General features: G+C 42.7%; 1 protein-coding gene across 2 annotated transcripts in view; it reads left to right on the forward strand.

The window, feature by feature from the left end:
- OSBPL10 (oxysterol binding protein like 10) overlaps positions 1–21,611 on the forward strand; it is a 270,349-nt gene that overhangs the window by 30,920 nt on the left and 217,818 nt on the right. The window lies entirely within an intron of this gene.

Below are 21,611 nucleotides of genomic sequence, written 5' to 3' on the forward strand. Positions count from 1 at the left end.
TGGCCGCCAACCATCTGTCTATATATGTGTATATATATTGCGCTTTAAAAATAGTGTTATATGTCATGAAAAGAAGTATGCATGTTATTTTTGTACCCGAATTTTAATCTTATATTTTAACCCAACATATGCGCAAAAATTCTAAAAGGTTAAAACCAAATCAGAATGATGAACAAAGTTATTTTATATGACATCCATGGTGTAGCTTTCTGTACATACAAGGAAAACACCAAGAGGTAGGACCATATTACTTATATTCTTTGCTGTCAGCACTACAAAAATCTCCAGGTTCACAGAGGGTTCAGTATATGTCTGTTAGAAACAGTTAGTAATGAGACTAGACTGACGGGCGGGTTGGCATATTTTTACATCGCCTTTCTGCCTGTCCATTTCTCTGATTTTTCATTTCCAGAATATTTGTAGCAATCGTATAACTGTTGTGATTATTCCTATTCCTTAGCTCCAGCATTGTGATTGATGCTCTCCATACTTACTTGACAATACATGTACGTGCACAGTGTTTTAGGATATATATTGTACAGCAGTTGTGATGCATAATAAGCATACACTTCTTTTGCAGGCTATTGTTGTATGTCATTAATCATGATCTATTGTGAGTAGCATCCTATGTTATTATTTACTTAGTAAACTTATCTACAAGGCTTAGCTGATCTGTGCAAGAATGATGTATTATACTGTGATAGTCAGGAGTGGAAATGGAATGGAAAGAAGGAAATAAGCATTGCCAAAATGATTTATGACTATATTGATGGGAGTATAACAAGAGTATATGTTGACACTATGTAGAAAAGATGGAAAACACAAGAGTGTGTGCGCGTGCGCGCGTATGTATATATATCTGAGAACATTACTAGATTAAAAAAAATATATAAATAGTTTATTACTTTAAAATAAAGAAGAATGAAAAATAAGGTACATCTTTTAGATGTGGCCCGCTTAGATGTTATAAAATGAAAAGGAGTTGAGGCAGACTTCCATCTTAGATTCCTCCTTTTCAGTCTCTTCATTTTCTGACCTCTATCTCCCTGCTGCGGAGAGATGAAGCAGAGCTTTGGCTTACCGCTGTTGCTTTCACTCACTGATCAGCCTCGGATGAATGGGACTGATCAGCTGAGTATTTCGTACAATCCGGACAATATCAAGCACAATGTCCTACTTTGATCTCTGCCTGCCATTGTAAACAATGGGAGGCAGACTGTAGGCAAAATTTGGAGAAGTGAGGGAAGGTGTACATAAGTTGTGGTTTTTTTTTTCTCCCCTGGGACTCCCCTTATTATACTCTAGGGTCTGAGGAGACTCTACTATAAGGGTGCATTCACACTGAGTAAACGCTAGCTTATTCTGAACGTAAAACACGTTCAGAATAAGCGGCGTCTAAAGCAGCTCCATTCATTTCTATGGGAGCGGGGATACGAGCGCTCCCCATAGAAATGAATGGGCTGCTTCTTTCACTCCGTGCAGTCCCATTGAAGTGAATGGGAAGTGCCGGCGTATACGGCAAGCTCTGCTCATGCCGGAGCGTACACGCCGGCACTCCCCATTCACTTCAATGGGACTGCACGGAGTGAAAGAAGCAGCCCATTCATTTCTATGGGGAGCGCTCGTATCCCCGCTCCCATAGAAATGAATGGAGCTGCTTTAGACGCCGCTTATTCTGAACGTGTTTTACGTTCAGAATAAGGGTGAATTCACACTGAGTAAACGCTAGCTTATTCTGAACGTAAAACACGTTCAGAATAAGCGGCGTCTAAAGCAGCTCCATTCATTTCTATGGGAGCGGGGATACGAGCGCTCCCCATAGAAATGAATGGGCTGCTTCTTTCACTCCGTGCAGTCCCATTGAAGTGAATGGGGAGTGCCAGCGTGTACGCTCCGGCATGAGCAGAGCTTGATGTATACGCCGGCACTTCCCATTCACTTCAATGGGACTGCATGGAGTGAAAGAAGCAGCCCATTCATTTCTATGGGGAGCGCTCGTATCCCCGCTCCCATAGAAATGAATGGAGCTGCTTTAGACGCCGCTTATTCTGAACGTGTTTTATGTTCAGAATAAGCTAGCGTTTACTCAGTGTGAATTCACCCTAAGCTAGCGTTTACTCAGTGTGAATGCACCCTAATAGTGCATTGTGGGTGACGATCTCCAAAAGTTTCAGGTTCAGGACAAGTCCAAAAATTTTGGAAAATTTGGTTTGAATCTAAAGTTATACTGCCCTCTTTTTGAGGGCCAAAAAGAGGGCAGTATACTGTGTAGGGGTCAAAAAGAAGAGGACAGTATTGTGTGGGGTTCTCAAAAGGGACAATATACTGTGTGGGGATCAGTAAAGGAGATAATAATATATTGTCGGGACCAGTAAAGGGGGAATTATACTGTATGTGGGGCAAGTAAGAGGATTTTTTTGATCTGCAAATGGGTTGGCTGTTGAATGAATGAATGGATGGACTTCATTTCGTATTCTTCCAACTGTCATGGCACTCATATGATACAGTTTGGCAATTTCCTTGGCTGAGGGACCAATATCGATGATCGATGCTGTTTCTCTTTTCTTGGGAAGTCCTCTTCATGGCTGATCCTTCATTTGAACCAGTGACCTTTCACAGGAATCAACCTAATAACACACTGAGCTGTTAGAGAATGTGAGGACAGATTGTAATTTGTAGTATACAAGAAGAAAAAGATATTTTTCCACCACAAAACTGTAACAATGCAGTAACATGACAAGAATCTGCATAACTAATCATATGCTAAATAGTTGTAAGTCAGATATATGTATATGATATCCAAGATGATTGTCTATAAATGATGATCGTCTCATGTTTAATGCTGTACTGGGTGGTGAGATATGGAGCCTGAAACCGTTCTCTTTATTGTATCTGAATTTTGTGACTTACCCATGGCTGGAGCTCTGTTAGTTCACTGAGATGGTTTAATGTAAATCATGATAAATCTGGCGGGAGCAGAAGCCCCCCCCCCCCCCCCCCATGCTCTCACCATGTTCTTTTCTGGAAAATTGTAAGGGCACTGTAAAAAAAAAAACTAAAACAAAAAACTGTTGTGACTATTTTTATTGAACTGGTGATGAAAACATTGCTAACTCAGAGTTTGCAACCTTTCTCTCCACAAAAGTGGTGTAATCCAATAATAAATCTTCCCCATTGTGTTGTTTCCTGACGCCTGTTGCCACTCAGTAGAGAAATGCGGAGAAGTATCAGCCGAATGCTCTAAGTTTCTTACTGCTTACTGTTTCTATAGAAATGACTCACATGTACAAGAACCGCCTCTCCTCCAGGGACCCTGTTCTCAGTGTGTCTACACTTGACGGGACCCATCTGTACTTCCATATGCCTTTTGATTTTGTACATTTTTATTTGTTGAATTTCTTTGGAAAAAAATAGTGAGTATTCTCCTTGTACTATAGATATATTATAGAGATTTGTATATACAGACTTTGGTGCCCAATAGGGAGTATATGCTAAGGCTTCAGGAAAATAAGCTACAAATCTTATTTATAAGGATTCTCTTAGGAAATATATCATTACGAAGCTTTTATCTAGTCTGGTTCATAGCCGGATTACATGACCTAAGGAAATCAATTTATATGAAGTTACAAAAATCTTCCTTATTAGCTCGGAAGCATTAAGCTTTGTTAGTCTTCAGTTATTGCACATTTCATACCAAGTCAATAACAAATTGATAGCTAGGAATTAATTTCTGGGTAGGTTTCTTTATTATAGCCAGAATTTACTACTTCTGCTTCTGTAACAATCTCAGAAATGAAAGGTCAACAACTGAAATCGTTTGCTTATTCCAAATGTTCCATATCCTTGTGGTAAGACATGCCTGGCCTGTTGCTCCCTGGAAAATGTTGAACCATAAAGATGTCCAAATGAAGTCAAGCAGGTTAAGAAACATAAAACTTCTCTTTGCTAACAGTCTCTTTCACAGAGACAAAGACGGCATAAGGCCCTAATGTAAGAAAAGTATGTGCCCCCTTGTAACCGCTAATTTTTTGTCAATTATTTAGCAAAACCTCCTTTGCAGCAAGCCCTTTGTTGGTGTGCCAATTTCTCTGACAGACTGCATCAGCAATGACATTTTGTAAGAGTTCTGTACCCAAGTAGAAAGTACTTCTAATGACTTTCTTACACAAGGTGGGCCTCATTGCCTTCAACCACCTTTCACAAAGCCCCATCCTTTCCTATAATGTTGTCTGTGAAAGATGTCGCCTTGCCAAAGCCGCTTGGCACACTTGGCGATCAACCTTCTTCCTTACTTTCCACTCGTGCCCCGTGAGTGTCTGGGTCTTATATGGATAATGCAAAACGAGCTTTCTAAACTTTATATATTTATTAACCCCAAGTGGGTCGGCACTAGCCACTTTCTATATACAGTAATATATATAAGTGGGTGACAAGCAAATATGGTAAAAAAGCATAATACAATACAATAGAATAAAAAGGACTAAAAGATAAATACCCAACGAATCTCTGAAGCAGATATCCTGGACTTCAGCGCATATACTTAATCAATAAGAGATCCTTAGCCTTCTCACATGGCTTCCAGCAGCAGAACCCCTTGTCTCCTCATGGGAAACAATATACTTCTGCCCAGTCTTCTCCCAGTATGATGATATTAGGGAGGATGTCCAACTTTCCATCCTTGAAACCAAATAACTAAGAACATTCATAATTCATTGCCAGAGCATCATAGGGTCAGGCCAGTGGCATTGGGTTTCTGATTTTGGGTCCCCAAGTGGGCCCAAAGAATGTAAACCCCAATGCTAGTGTAAACCTTGTGTAATATGTCTAGTCAAAGAAACAGATTTCTATAATCTGGCTCTTTTCCTGCTTCTCCTTCTTCTAGACTGCCTTTAACTCTGAAAATCTCTGCTATATCCGTCATAAGATGGGTAGCAGATTACGTGAGACTCCATATAAATTTGAGGTGGGAGGAGGAGTTAGCACAAGTGGAGGGTGATAGCCGAAACACAGATTTGTGATAGTCTTGTATGTCTCTGAGGCCGTTTCTGAGTGAGAGAATGACAGATATGGGGCAGCTTCTCCTTTACTTACTGGGTGCAGTGTATGGCAACTAGTCTCGATCTACCAGCTCAGAGTGAAATGCAAACTACATATAGAGCATGACAAAGGGAAAAAGCTAAAAAATGTAAAATTTAAGTCATGTAACTCCAGAAATAGTGTTACTTCTTGTGCAAACACAGCAGCTTATCTTTGAAATGTCAAAGGAAATTATTATTGGAAGTCCAACCTCTGGGATCTTAAGCAGCCTTGTAAATGCAGGGGCTATAGTGGTGTTTTAAAGGGGTTGCCCAGGATGTTTTATTTATTATGCAATATCATATGCACATTTGTTATGACCTACAAATATAAGGTCTGATATAGAAAGCTATATATTTACTGAAGAAGTGGATTAAAAAGTTAAAAAAACAACTTTCTTTCCATAAAACTAATAAACCTATAATTTTTGCTATGTTCATAAGGCTTTCTCATACAAAGAATTTGCCATCTAGGAACATGGTTGTGGGTATATATGTTATAATGGTTAGTAAATTTGGGACCAGATTTAGTAATTTGAGGGTAAGTTCACATCAAAGAATTTGCCACGGATTTGGGAGCAGTTTCCACCCTGAATCTGCCACCCATAGTTCTCAATGGGAGGCAGAGATTGTAGAAAGATGCTGAAAAAAAATCAGCGTCCTGCTCCACCTTGCTGCAGATTCCGCAGCTGATTCAGCGACTCGGGAGTCTCTACCAATTAGGCCTATTCATCCGGACTTAATCAGCAGAGGAAATCTGATGGCCTGCATCGACATTCAATCCCACAAGAACGGATGGAATGAAGAGGAATTTCTAACATGTGAACCTTACCTTTAGAGAATGGTAAAACCGGTAAAGTGAATATTGCTGTGAGCAGGGCCGGCTCCAGGTTTTTATGGGCCCTTGGGCGACAGAGCCTCAGTGGGCCCTTGTAAAGGAGGCAGGGGAGTTGAGACACTGTGTGTCGCAGATGAAGCGAGTGACGTCATGCAGGAGTGTGGCATCACCAACGCCATACCTCCCAATTTTTAAAGAGAAGAAAGAGGAGCAAAATGTGTGGCGCGCTCTGCGCGCCGCAGCAAATTTGGCTCCGCCCACTTTTGTTGATTCCACCCACTCATTCATTTATCATGTGCTCCCACACAGTGCAATCCTCCTACAGTCACCCGTAAATTATATGCCCCCCCCTCCATCTCTCCCCCAGTTTCATATACACCCTTCCTTTGCCCCCAGTTTCATGTCCCCCCCTCCATCTCTGTCCCCAGTTTCATCACGTTCTCCCCCTTCATCTGCCCACAGTTTCATGTCCCCCGTCTCTGCACCAGTGTCATGCTGTTCTCTCCCCACCCCCTTCATCTGCCCCAGTGTCATGCTGTTCTCTCCCCACCCCCTTCATCTGCCCCAGTGTCATGCGTTCCCCCCTCCCCTTCATTTGCCCCCCAGTTTCTTTGGGCCCCTCCATCTTTGTCCCCAGTTTCATGCCGTTCTCTCCCCACCACCTTCATGTTCTCCAGTGTCATGCCGTTCCCCCCCCCTCCCCTTCATTTGCCCCCCAGTTTCATTGGGCCCCCTTCATTATGTTCCACCTTTATATTTAATACAAAACAAACACTTACACTCACCTTCCATCACTCACCTTCCATCGATCCCCCGACGCTCCTCTCTCCAGTCACATACGCGATGCAGGAGCTGTGAGTTCAGCTCCTGCTTAGCTGCGGCCCGGCTTGCGTGTGTAAGCGTGATGACGTCATCGCGCCTACACACGCAAGCCGGGCGGGAGCTTTAAAGTAGGAGCTGAACTCACAGCTCCTGCTTTAATCGCGTATGTATTCCAGCTCATCGGCGGACGGACGCCGATGAGCTGAAATCGCGACAGGCAAGTGCCGGGGGGCCCCCAGAGGCTCTGTGGGCCCCGGCACTTGCCCGACTATGCCGTGCGCTGACGCCAGCCCTGGTTGTAGTATTAATGGTATGTGTATTTCATGCACTTTTTTTTTTTTTTTCTTTTTTTAAGTCCTAAAGGCCTGTGGCTTTGGCCGTGGTGCAGGTTTGGGCAGTTCAGATTGGAGAAGGATTCTCAGGTAATTGCCTGGGCCCTTAATTCTATCAGTAGGTTGGGGTGAGGATGTTCTTTGGCATGGTAGATTATACAGAAATCTACACAAGGTTTGTACCGGTTCAGTGAGCTTCCCATCCTCACTGTAGGCTGTACATGCTGAAATAATCTGCGTGGTGCTCAGTTGAGTTCCTAGAAATAGGACAGTAAAGCAAAGTCTAAAATATACAGGTTTGCTGAAGGGAAATGACACAGTAAAAGCTGACTTTCTTAAATTGTGTACAATCAGAATAAATGATAATGGAGTCCCCCAGGCATTGATTGTAAAATGATGAAATACCAGCCGCTGCAGGCTCTCTAGTAAATGATGTGATCTGCAGTCGGGACTTGCACTTTTATGTATAGCGTATGAAATGACTTTAAGTGAAGGAACTTCACCTTAACATGTGTAATCCTTTCCTTGAATATCAGTGCTGTCCCATGTTTTTATGTAGTAGGTTCATGTTTTGGGGAGAGGCTTAACTATAGCATACCTCCCAACTTTTGAAGAACCGAAAGAGGGACAAAATGTGCGTCGCGCGTAGCGCGCCGTGGTGAATTTAGCCCCGCCCACTTTTGTGTTGACTCCGCCCACTCGTTAATTTTTCATGTGCCCGCACACAGTATAATCCTCCTACAGTCACCCGTAAATTATATGTCCCCCCTCTATCTCTCCCCCAGTTTCATATACACCCTTCATCTGCCCCCAGTTTCATGTCCCTCTTCCACCTCTGTCCCCAGATTCATGTCCTCTCCATCTCTGTCCCCAGATTCATGTCCTCTCCATCTCTGCCCCCAGATTCATGTCCCCCCATCTCTGCCCCCAGATTCATGTCCCCCATCTCTGCCCTCAGATTCATGTCCTCTCCATCTCTGCCCTCAGATTCATGTCCCCCATCTCTGCCCCCAGTTTCATGTCCACTCCATCTCTGCCCCCAGATTCATGTCCTCTCCATCTCTTCCCCAGATTCATGTCCCTCCATCTCTGCCCCCAGATTCATGTCCCTCCATCTCTGCCCCCAGATTCATGTCCCTCCATCTCTGCCCCCAGATTCATGTCCTCTCCATCTCTTCCCCCAGATTCATGTCCCCCTACTCTGCCCCCAGATTCATGTCCCCCATCTCTGCCCTCAGATTCATGTCCTCTCCATCTCTGCCCCCAGATTCATGTCCCCCATCTCTGCCCCCAGATTCATGTCCTCTCCATCTCTGCCCCCAGATTCATGTCCCTCCATATCTGCCCCCAGATTCATGTCCCACATCTCTGCCCCCAGATTCATGTCCTCTCCATCTCTGCCCCCAGTGTCATGCCGTCCTCTCCTTCATCTGCCCCCAGATTCACGTTCCACCTCTACATTAAACTTACCTTCTCCTCCGCTCCCTCGCCGCTCTCTGCCCGCCTCTCTCACTGACACATGCGGCTGAAGGAAGGAGCTGACATAGGTCAGCTCCTCGCTTCCCGCCGCTGCCCGCCTCTCTCCCTGACACATGCGGCTGAAGCTGCTCGCGTGCTCACTTCGCCGCTGCGTCTCTCTCTCGCTGACACATGCGGCTGAAGCGAGGAGCTGACACAGGTCAGCTCCTCGCTTCGCTGCTGCCGCCGGCTCCTGGCTTGTACATCGCGTCTACAAGCCAGGAGCCGGCGGCAGCAGCGAAGCGAGGAGATGACACAGGTCAGCTCCTCGCTTCAGCCGCATGTGTCAGCGAGAGAGAGACGCAGCGGCGAAGCGAGCACGCGAGCAGCTTCAGCCGCATGTGTCAGGGAGAGAGGCGGGCAGCGGCGGGAAGCGAGGAGCTGACCTGTGTCTGCTCCTTCCTTCAGCCGCATGTGTCAGTGAGAGAGGCGGGCAGCGGGAAGCGAGGAGCTGACCTGTGTCAGCTCCTTGCTTCAGCCGCATACGTGTTCAACTCAGATCTGCGTCCTCTGGACGCAGATCTGAGTTGAAATCGGGACATACCTCCCTCCAAACGGGACCGCGGGACATGTCACCCAAATCGTGACTGTCCCGCGGAAATCGGGACGGTTGGGAGGTATGCTATAGGTGCAATAATCACAGTGGATCAGTCTTCAGCTGGGTCCCAAAGCATATGATATTTGTATAAGAAAGCTGTCAATCGTATGCTTGGAATTCCTGAAAACTTCTGGACAATAAATAGTTAGTATCTCATGGTTGTCTCAGCTCTTGCTTACTTTGTTGTCTTGTTCAGTTTTCTGCTCCTTTACTAATCAATAAGTTAAATAGAGTAGGAGGAAGAACTGAGCAGCTGTCATTTGACAGGCCATCATTTCTAAAGGTTTCTTTACACAAGGCAAATATAGTGAGACGTCTTGAAAAGGCGTCTTAAATAAGACCACCCGCTTACCCAGATCACATTTTCTGTGACTGATTTTCAGTTTTCTATATTAGCCATCTTGAGAAGACCACCCCCTAATGCAGTTTCGAGTGGTTGTCTCAAAGAGGTTTCACTGTATGGGTATTACTTTTAAAATTTCATACTATCTCTAAGCCCAACAGTGTGCGACCAACAGCCTCCTGCTCCTACTAGCACCAGTGCCCACTACCTCACTTCACTTGTATTCTCCCCCCTCTCTTTTTCCTCACCCCTCCACCCCACATCCTTTACTCTCTTCTCTAGCACTGATTGTGGCGTTCATATGGTGTTAGCTATGGTGATGTGATGTGGTGATATGGTGTATAAGCTCTCTCTCACTTTTAACCACTTCCGAGCCACCCATTGGGCTTTTACGTCCAGAAGGTGGCTTCCTTGTTCTGCCAGAACGTACCGGTACATCCAAGCAGAACTAAGCAGCTGCATAAGATCGTGCAGCTGCTGAAACTGGGATTTGGCTGTAACTTCGGCCGGAGCTCCCAGAGAGAAGGCAGGGAAGGTTTATTACCTTCCCTGCCTTCTTGATCGCTGTGTACTTATTTTTTTTATTTTTTATTTTTTAAGTTTTTTCATGGCTTTTATCACTCTAAGGCCTGTTTCACACCTGCATGCGATATTCCGTTTGGAGATTCTGCTTGGGAACCCTCTGAATGGAATACCGAACGCATTAAAAAGCAGTTAGCAAAGAAACCACATGGACCCCTTAGACTATAATGGCGTCAGTGTATTTTCCACGCAGTGTCCGCACAAATCATGCGGAGAGATGTACTTCTAGCAGCACTTTTCTCTCCGCATGATTCACGCAGAAAACACACTGACCCATTATATTCTATGGGGACCGTGTGGTTTCTTTGCTTTTTATCGTGTTTGGTATTCCATTCAGGGGGTCCCCAAACCCTTTTTGGTTCATGAAATAAATAGCTGATGTGCCATGTTATAAGATAATTATTGTATAAAAATTGCTAAATGTATATATTTAAAAAATTCAAGGAAAAGTGTCATTATCACACCACATTCTGTTTAACCCGAGTTGAAATAGAAGTTACAGATCACTGAAATCCGTCACATACAAATGGACGTTAATTTAGATCCCCATTTGTGAATTTTGTCAAGCATCATTTGTGAAGACATTTTAGTTGTGTAGAGTAGCTCCCTACCGCTTTACCCAGGTGACTTTTTAATGTCAACCTTCATTAAACATTCATTGAGCTAACCAAGTTTGACTTAAGATGTCTGTGTGAAGGCTTAAATACAAAGATATTATAAAGCTGAAGTTAGATTGTCCTATTTAATTATTCATTTGCATTTTGGAATTTTGATTATATTAGATGACAAGTTGGATGACACCAATGTCTTAGTAAAAGGACTTTTTACTTTCCAGAACTTAGCACTGTACCTCTAAAGATAAACATTTGGTGACTTGATGTCCTCGCGAAGACCAGCGCAAATTTGCCCATAGTTTATATACCGTATTTTTCGGACTATAAGACGCACCCAGGTTTTAGAGGAGAAAAATAGGGAAAAAAAATTTTCAGGCAAAAAATGGTAAAATATTTAATGTATGGGAGTTGTAGTTTTGGAACAGCTGCAAGGCCACATTGACAGGTGACCCTGCAGCTGTACGGGGATGTATAGGGCGTTTTTTTTGTGGGGCCAGGTGTACTTTTTAGTTATACCATTTTGGGAAATGTTTATTGCTTAGATCACCTATTCTTTAATTCAGAGGCAAAACAGAGAGAAAAACCCGGCAGTTTAGCACTTTTGATTTTGACGTTCACTGTACATAAAACTATTAGTAGACCGAGCATTTTCGGACACAGGGATACCTAATGTGTATGTTTCACAGTAATGTTATACTTTTATATGTATTCTAGGGAAAGGAGGTGAACTTTTATTTTATTTTTTATTATATTTTTTTTTAAGTGTGTTTTTTTTTTTTTTTTTTTTTTTTTTTTTTTTACTATTTTATTATCCCCCGCCTAGGGGGCTTGAACCTGCAATCATTTGATTGCAAGTCCCATAGACGGCAATACAAGTGTATTGCCGTCTATGGGAGATCCTATACATTACTATCGCAGAGTGTCATAGACCAGCCGCGATAGTAATATATATCTATGACAGGCCTGGGAGCCTTCATTAGGCTCCCGGCTGTCATCGGAACAGGTCGGCTCCTGCGGCCTCGCCGTGCAGGAGCCGGCCTGCATCACTAAAGGTATGGGGCCGGTGGGGACCGGCCCCGGGGCTAACTAACTGCCGGGACCTGCGGAGGAGGAGCGGATTTACAGCATGGCCACGCTCCTGCCACCGCTGGTTTTCTTCAGCGGCAGGAGCGTGGCAATCTGCAGGCCCCGGCAGCTACAGTCCTATGAAAAAGTTTGGGCACCCCTATTAATCTTAATCATTTTTAGTTCTAAATATTTTGGTGTTTATAACAGCCATTTCAGTTTGATATATCTAATAACTGATGGACACAGTAATATTTCAGGATTGAAATGAGGTTTATTGTACTAACAGAAAATGCGCAATATGCATTAAACCAAAATTTGATCGGTGCAAAAGTATGGGCACCTCAACAGAAAAGTGACATTAATATTTAGTAGATCCTCCTTTTGCAAAGATAACAGCCTCTAGTCGCTTCCTGTAGCTTTTAATCAGTTCCTGGATCCTGGATAAAGGTATTTTGGACAAACAATTCAAGTTCAGTTAAGTTAGATGGTCGCCGAGCATGGACAGCCCGCTTCAAATCATCCCACAGATGTTCAATGATATTCAGGTCTGGGGACTGGGATGGCCATTCCAGAACATTGTAATTGTTCCTCTGCATGAATGCCTGAGGATTTGGAGCGGTGTTTTGGATCATTGTCTTGCTGAAATATCCATCCCCGGCGTAACTTCAACTTCGTCACTGATTCTTGAACATTATTCTCAAGAATCTGCTGATACTGAGTGGAATCCATGCGACTCTCAACTTTAACAAGATTCCCGATGCCGGCATTGGCCACACAGCCCCAAAGCATGATGGAACCTCCACCAAATTTTACAGTGGGTAGCATGTGTTTTTCTTTGAATGCTGTTTCTTTTTGGACGCCATGCATAACGCCTTTTTTTATAACCAAACAACTCAATTTTTGTTTCCAAAATGAAGCTGCCTTGTCCAAATGTGCTTTTTCATACCTCAGGCAACTCTATTTGTGGCGTACGTGCAGAAACGGCTTCTTTCTCATCACTCTCCCATACAGCTTCTATTTGTGCAAAGTGCGCTGTATAGTTGACTGATGCACAGTGACACCATCTGCAGCAAGATGATGCTGCAGCTCTTTGGAGGTGGTCTGTGGATTGTCCTTGACTGTTCTCACCATTCTTCTTCTCTGCCTTTCTGATATTTTTCTTGGCCTGCCACTTCTGGGCTTAACAAGAACTGTCCCTGTGGTCTTCCATTTCCTTACTATGTTCCTCACAGTGGAAACTGACAGGTTAAATCTCTGAGACAACTTTTTGTATCCTTCCCCTGAACAACTATGTTGAACAATCTTTGTTTTCAGATCATTTGAGAGTTGTTTTGAGTAGCCCATGATGCCACTCGTCAGAGGAGATTCAAAGAGGAGATCAACTTGCAATTGGCCACCTTAAATACCTTTTCTTATGATTGGATACATCTGGCTATGAAGTTCAAAGCTCAGTGAGGTTACAAAACCAATTTTGTGCTTCAGTAAGTCAGTAAAAAGTAGTTGGGGGAATTCAAATCAATAAAATGATAAGGGTGCCCATACTTTTGCACCGGTCAAATTTTGGTTTAATGCATATTGCACATTTTCTGTTAGTACAATAAACCTCATTTCAATCCTGAAATATTACTGTGTCCATCAGTTATTAGATATATCAAACTGAAATGGCTGTTGCAAACACCAAAATATTTAGAACAAAAAATGATTAAGATTAATAGGGGTGCCCAAACTTTTTCATAGGACTGTAAGACACTCCCCGGCATCTGCTGTAATAGACCGGCGGATGCCGGGGACTGTCTTAGCTGCCGGGGCCTGCAGATTGTCACGCTCCTGCCGCTGCAGAAAACCAGCGGTGGCAGTAGCGCGGCCATGCTGCAAATCCGCTCCTCCCCCCACATTCGGACTATAAGACGCACCCTCATTTTCCTCCGAAATTTGGGGGAAAAAAAGTGCGTCTTATAGTCTGAAAAATACTATGAAATGAAAGCTAACGTTAAAATGTACTTTAATACGAAAATGTAATTCTTCTCTCCTAATCATAATGTATATGGTCAATTACCTAAAGTCTAATTTAAGGGATGTCTTCTAACTCTCCCCTGTCTGAGAACAGAGCCTATAATGGGGTCAGGAGGAATGAGTGCTTGGTTGACCGTTATTGACAGCTACTTTTACAGATAAACATCTATATCCACTTTCTACAGTGTTTGCAACATTTTGTAACAACCTAACTATTCTATAAATGTCTATATGTAATCAATTGCAGCCTATTAAGGATTTTTAATATCATGTTTCAATATTGAGTTAGTTTCAATCGTCTTGAATCAGTGCACCCACAATGAATAGAATGATACAATATGTTTGCCGCCAACATATCCACATTGAATAGAAATATTATGTGATGTTATATGTAATGATATCACACCAATGGGTGAGAGGTTATGGGGTATGAGGAGTTGCAGCAGCAGGACATTCATGTCTGTGTGTCTCTCACTTGGCTCTTCTTCCTTCTCTCTCCATAGACTTCTATGGTCAGTCTACTGCCTTCAATGAAAATAGATTTAATTTGTCAGTGAATTGAGCAGCATATGAGGGGAAAAGAGAGCAGGAGAGGAGTCTGATGAGAGAGAAATATTTTTATCTGATATTTTCTTATCCTACTAAAGCAGGGTTCACACTAGCGTCGGTGTCCAACAGCTAGTGTCCGATGCTAATGTCCGCGGAAGATTTTAGCATTGGACACTAGCTGTGTCCGTTCACAATTTGCATTGTTTTAAATGGGACACCATGTAGTGTCTGTGGGTGTCCTTAAGTGTCCGTTTGCAAAGATGTCCGATTTTTCAAGCAGACAGCAAAATCCTACATGTAGGATTTTGCTGTCCGCTTGAAAAATCGGACATCTTTGCAAACTGACACTAAAGGACACTACATGGTGTCCCATTTAAAACAATAAAAATTGCGAACGGACGGCTAGTGTCCAATGCTAAAATCTTCTGCAGACATTAGCATCAGACACCGACGCTAGTGTGAACGCCCCCTAATATAAATGTGAAAGTTTGTGTGTTTGGATGTTTGTTACTCAATTACGCAAAAACGGCTGAACCGATTTGAATGAAATTTGACACATAGATAGTTTGTAACCTCGAATAAAACGTAGGTCACTTTTTATCCCGATAATTGACATGACTTCACGACTGTTATGAATTTATTTTCATATACTATATTAAACTGCTGTTGCCAGCAGGACTCTCTCAGCTAATTGGAGATTGCTGATAAAGCTGCTCTGTTATCTCTGTATGTAAACACACATAAGTCCATTTTGAACAAGTATTTGCATATTATCTAATCTGCTACAGGCAGCCCCTTTAATGCAAAATTCTAAAACCACGAGAGCAATGAAGGTAGCCAGAAGTCACAGACTTCTCCTCAAGCGGAGCTTAAGGGGATTGAGAAAGCTAGGCGTCTTGGAGCAGCCAAAACGCCGGAGCAGGCGGATCAACAAGGCCAACAACACACTCATATGGCGTCCCAGCGAGCTGCTTAGATGTCTGAACTAGGTACAGATCACAGGAACGGTGCGAGGAACAATTTAAGTGGCAGGCCAGCTTCAGAGCTGCCGAAACTCCAGAGTAGGCGGATCATCGAAGCCAACAACACGCTCATTATATGGTGTCCCAGCCAGCTGGTGAGATGCCCAAACAATCACAGGCACGGTGCGAGGAACAAGTTCAGTAGCAGGACAGCTTGAGAACTGCCAAAATGCCGGAGCAGGCAAACCATCGACGGTAGCAATATGCTGAATATAGGCGGATCAACAATGCCAACAACACGCAGACGAAGTCGCGGGCAGAGGCAAGTGTTTCCTATTTCTGAAATAGGAAATTGAAAATTTCTGGTAAATTGCTAGTTCTATACAGCCAGTGTTAGAAAATGGAATTTTTCTTTAGTCATTTCTTTTCTGTATCTTTTTTATGATTCCATTCTTCAGCCACTTTGATCATCTGGCGCCTCCTTCTTGAGTTATTTTGCTGCTATTGAAGCGCTTCTGGAAAGCGCAGCTAAAAATAAGCCCAAGTGTTGTCAGATTAGCATTTATCATTGGTTTTGGGTTTGCTAATTAGTCTGTTGATATCTTCATTGATCTGCAAAGTGTTGCACGTGTCACAGTAACTAATCTAAGAATAAAACAGTATGCTTTATAAAAGTCATTAGAGAGTATACGAGCCAAGATCAGTTATGTGCGCTGCGCTATCATGTGTAAATCCAGCTAATTAGAAGACTGTACATCAACTCTATAGCACACAAGGTATCTGTCTCCATAAAGAAAACATCCTCCATGTATTGTCATTCATTTCCTTGGCACCATACCAGTGTTTGGACATGTGTATTTGTGTTTTCACCATTGGACACCGGGGCCGTCCAGCTAACTGGGTATAAATGGCAGCTAACAGTTTATATAATGTGACATGGTACATTAGTTTAAAAGCTTTGCTAACAACAAAAAGTATGATTAGTTCTGCCTCAATCACCTTATTATTCAGGATGGAGCGGAGATAACATATGTTTCGGCTTCCCATGACTTTTATTAAGTTAATGCCCTCAAGCAAAGGAGCTACTCTAAATTTCTTTTGACATTAGTTCGTCCTTTTACTAAATCTCACCAAGAGTTGAACAGTCCTATTTTTATACCATATGTTGTCGAGTGTACAAATAGTCCCTAATGGAGCTCGTACAAGAGGGGGTAGGAAATGAGAAACAGATGCCGAATAGACATGAGTCCAGTTCGCCAGAACTTAGGTATTAGTGTCTTTCCATAATTAGCTGTAACTCAGAATTTACAATCCTCCTCCATCACTTTATTATGTTTTCCTAGTATGGTCGATTGGTGTTGCATTAAAACTTGAATTCTAGGAACTTTCCAAAAAATTGTTCTTTAATGCCATATGTGGGTCAGGAAGACAATGGATGTAGGTGCAGTGAATTTGAAGACTGCAAAAAGCCGCAGTAAAATACATATATCACTCCAGTTGGTCTGTTATCGAATAGTAGCATGTGGTGACCCAGCAACAGCTATAGTAAACCAGATGGGTCAATTCACCAAACATGTGGTCCATATTTAATGGATCTTTATTACAAGCAGTATATGGTAGCGAGGGTTTACAGCTTATACTTTACAAGTCCTAACTCATATGTACATACTGGAGGGCATTTATCAAGCCTACTGACGTTTTTTACAAATTCTTTTTTTTTTTTCTTTCAGTACTTGAAATCCATAAGTAGAGCTACAAAAAAGACACAATGTACCCCTGACCTTATTTTTACACTTTTTAAATGTTTATTCATCTTGATGCCTTGAGTTATGCGGTTCTGGAATCAATAAACAGCTGGATCCCTTAGGCTCGGATTGAAGACATAAGGCTACTACATAGTCAGTACTTTGGATCCTTATTTGTGGGCCAAAACCAGGACAGGTTTCATAACAGAAGAGATCCAAGTCTTTTTTTTTCTCAGTGTGTTCCACTTCTGACCACAAATTGACCATGTGAAACTGGACTAAGGCTAAGAGCCCGCATTGTGGAGGCCTCAGCTTTTTTGTTACAGTTCTGCAACTAAAGTTAACATTTGGACGTGCTTTTGTATAAGTAGCTTTCCGCAGCTTTTTTTTCCACAATATGTGGATGAGATTAACCAAAATCTCATTCACTTTGCTGATACTGGAAAATGTTTTGTCTGCAGCCAAAAACGGTAAACTCACTGGAGGAATTTATCAAATTCTACACTTCAGAATTCTAGGGTCAAAAATATTTGTACAATATGGTTTTGAAACTTTTTTGGGCTGCTTTGTGCAAACATTTAGTAGCTTTTTACAATGCTCACTCCTTATTTAAGATATTGGTGAGAAAGCAGGTGCAGTTAGCCTGTCGGGGCCGCATGTACTCAAGATTTCTCAAGTGCATGTAAAAAGGCATAAGTTATTGCAGTGTCTGTTCAGGAGAAAAATATTAGACTTGCACATCCCGGCGCTCTGGAAATCGTCCAACCCGCCCTCTCTCCAGCACTGGATCCGCAAAGTGGAGGACATGCAGAGCATGGAGGATCTCACGGCGTCCCTCACATTTATGGATACTTGGACACCCCGGGTTCACAATCATATAGAGATGTAATGGGTTGAGGCCATGTGGAGGACTGGTTTCCCCGCCACCGGAGTCCCTTGCTCCCCCTCGTCTCTCCCCCTCACCCCCCCTTCCTCTCTTCTCTTTCTCCTCCCCGCCTCCTCTCTCCTCCTGATTGCAGGGTAGTTCTGGGATGCCCTTTTACTTAACTGTATTTGAGCTTCCCGGTCTTCTTTTTATCTGCTCTGTTCCGTTTCGCGTAGGTCCCTTGATTACTCCTCAGGCCTGTCTGCGCTAATGTTTTGTGATATCTATTTTGTTGGTTTGTTTACTGTTTTTTGTTATAAATAAAGAATTTATAAAAAAAAATTATTAGACTTGCACTAAAATTTATTAGACCTCTTTAGCAATGTTTGATACATTAGGTGCCGATTGCAGCTTTGTAGACAACAGCAAAAAGTGATATTAAAAATTCCCCATTCCCCAACTGATTAATACCAAAAAAGGCATTTAATATTAAAAATTTGTTTATTTTTTTTTTTGTAAGAAAAAATCCCATTCCCAACAGATGTGTGAAGAAATCCTAACTCAATGGCTAGCAGCAATGGCTATGTTAGGACTCACAGCAGTCTAGTCTGATGATAGATGACATGTAGATAGTTCAAGGTGACAATTCTCCTTCTCGAATTCATGATTTCCAGCATTTCATGGCAAGTCACATTTCGGTGATTAATATTTTGGAAACATTTGCTCATCTCTGCATCTGACCTGTCACTATACGATATATCTCTATAGTAAAGTTCTCACTGAGGGATGTATCCTCTGAGATTTTCTTACAGGTCTCTAAGGTCTATTAATGTAAACTTTTGCTCGGCATGGGCTTGTTAACAAGCGTTTGTGCATTTTGTCGAGACCTGATAACTTCACTGTGCTAAACGCTTCTAATATATTCAAGTTTATTTTTATTCAGCCAAGCAGAGAAGGCGTAGCGTGGGCAGATTGGATATGTTGCATTGCTTGCAGATCTTTCATCTTGCTGACGCATGGTTGACAATATTTATACATGAAAATGTTAATTTCTGCCAGGTACACGACTTCAGTTCTTATCAAAGTGAGAGGTTATGTGTCAAATTCACTGACTGGCAAGCATCTGCGGCTACTGCATTTAATTAATTGTGTTCTATGCTATTTGTTATTATACACCACAGTGAGAATGAAGTCTATATTCCTGACAGTGGTGGGTTTGTATTTCTACTGTGTGTTTAGAGTGTAATTTATTTTGTTCATATATACTGCAATATACTTTATTAAAGAAGTGTCTGTTTCTCGCTTATTTGCCTCCTTCTATAGAGAGGAAAGTGAGCTTCACAAAGCAGAGAGACTTCTGTACTATAGAGAAACCGTTTTCTTTTGCAACACAACTGTTGCAAACAACAATTATTCAGCCTTCTCCCTCCCTTTCCATAGACTTTATTGTACACTGACACTGCTTGTGCACAGAGTACAGACTGAAATCACTCAGATAAGAAGTAAAGACAGGAGCAATAGTCAAAGACAACAGCACTTTACAACAGACTGGAATAAACGCTTGGCCAAATCTGACATATAAATAAAAAAAAACATATCAAGTGTCAGTTCTATCGGGAGAAAAGTCAGAATATACCTAATGGGCGGTTCCCATGCACGGAACCAAACTCTGGGCCGGCACCAAGTGCTGGAACTGAAAGAATGAATGTAGTGATATTCCAGGGTCCGGACAAAAGATATGTTACCCCCCCCCCCCCAAAAAAAAAGATAAAAACACATGCTATGCACAACAAGAATTATGCTCACTTTGCTGCCACATGGCAAATCACCTGTAATACTTAGTCCTTAAAGAGAACCTTCCACCATCTGGGGCACATGCGGTTTAATACACCACTAGAAAGCCGACAGTGCAATGAATTCAGTTCACTATAGGCTTTCATGTGCTGTGTCCCCAGTGAAGAGCTATCTGTGCCGGTACAGTAGCTCTTCACTGTCAGAAGGGCATTACTGACAGTCAGTCAGGAACGCCCTTGCTCACAGTAGCGCCTATAGCGCTGTACTGCGAGAGCGGTGAAGAAAGTCTCCCTCCCCTCCTGATAGTACGCATCCATAGACGAGTACTGGGGGGGGGGAAGAGGGCTGTTCCTCATCGCTCAGCGTCATCGCTGGACGGTAAGCAACGCCCCCTCTCACAGTACAGCACAATAGACGCTGCTGTGAGGAAGGGCGTTCCTGACTGACTGTTAGAAACGCCTTTCTGACAGTGAATAGCTACATACCGGCACAGATAACTCTTCACCAGTGGCACAGAACGTGAAAACTGAGTGCGTTGAATTCAGCGCACAGTCGACTTTCAAACGGTGTATTAAACCGCATGTGCCCCAGGTGGTGAAAGGTCCTCTTTAATCATAGTACATAGTGGAATGGCAAGGAAGTCCTTATCAGCAAGAAAAATGCTCCCCTGAAACACATGATCAGAATTATCAAATGACAACGTTGAAACAAAATAACCATATATTAGGAGTAAGACCGTATACACCACAGAGAAACAATACTCAAATAAAAATATATAATTTCCTATGTACTATGCATAAGGACTGAGTATTGTAGTCTGAAACGTGTCAGATAGTGGATCCACCATGTGGTGTTGAGCATAATATTTCTTGTTGTACACAACATGTGTTTCAATGTTTTGTTTTGTTTTAAATAAAATAGATTTTTGGCATATTTTTGTCCTGACACTGGAGCATCACTATGTTCTGACATAGCTGCTTTATAAGATGAAAGTCTAGACTTTTATAAACATGCAGCGCAGTTATATCTGACACATCCATTTTGGTAGACCAGAAATTGAATGATTTCAGCATCAAAAAATGTCTCAGCTGTTTGGGAAATCTGCTGTTTTCAGAGGAATTTGCAGTATGTTCAAAGTTGCACCCAGTCGAATCTTTTATCTACATACAGCCTGGTTTCCTAAACTGTGGGACTTGAACTCCTCCGAGAAGTGACAAGTCTTTCGGCAATATTTCTGCTGTGCCGCATTGCTATTTCAATATAGCCAGTGACTGATCGGGACCAATGCCTCTGCCTTAGTAGCCATATCTGATCCAGAGTGCTGCACAGCCTTCTACGCAGACAGAGGAGCGGACAGGAATGACTCCCAGCTGGAGCATAGTGTAGGAATCTAACACCATTATGGATGGGCTGGTGGGCAGTTACAGAGACCCCAAAAAGACTTGTAGCAGGCAGGCGAGCACTTCATAAGAACATATGGCCACAAGAGCCAATAAACATTCTGGATGGTTATTCACACTTGTTGGTTCTGACATACATTCTGACATTGGGCTCTTTAAGAAACAATGTCCATGAGGTTCTCCTTGAAGAAGATCTTTCATGTTATGTCATGCCATTGGCTGTGTTATATACTGCTAGAAAGCTGGCAGTGCACTGAATTCCACGCACTGTCAGATTTGCCGATATGTTCCCCGATTGCAGAAACATCAGTGCTGTTAGTTTTTGGCATAATATGTCTGCACAGTCAGTGGGGCTGGCCTTACAGCTCATCGGCATTCATGGACTGTGAGGAATGCCCCCTGATGGTACACTTCCATAGCCTTGTACTGTCAGGGTGTATGTTCCTCACAACCCAGCAATGACACTGAGCTATAAGGTCAGCCCCCCTGACAG

This window comes from Leptodactylus fuscus, chromosome 4, assembly GCF_031893055.1.
Source record: "Leptodactylus fuscus isolate aLepFus1 chromosome 4, aLepFus1.hap2, whole genome shotgun sequence".
Taxonomy (NCBI): domain Eukaryota; kingdom Metazoa; phylum Chordata; class Amphibia; order Anura; family Leptodactylidae; genus Leptodactylus; species Leptodactylus fuscus.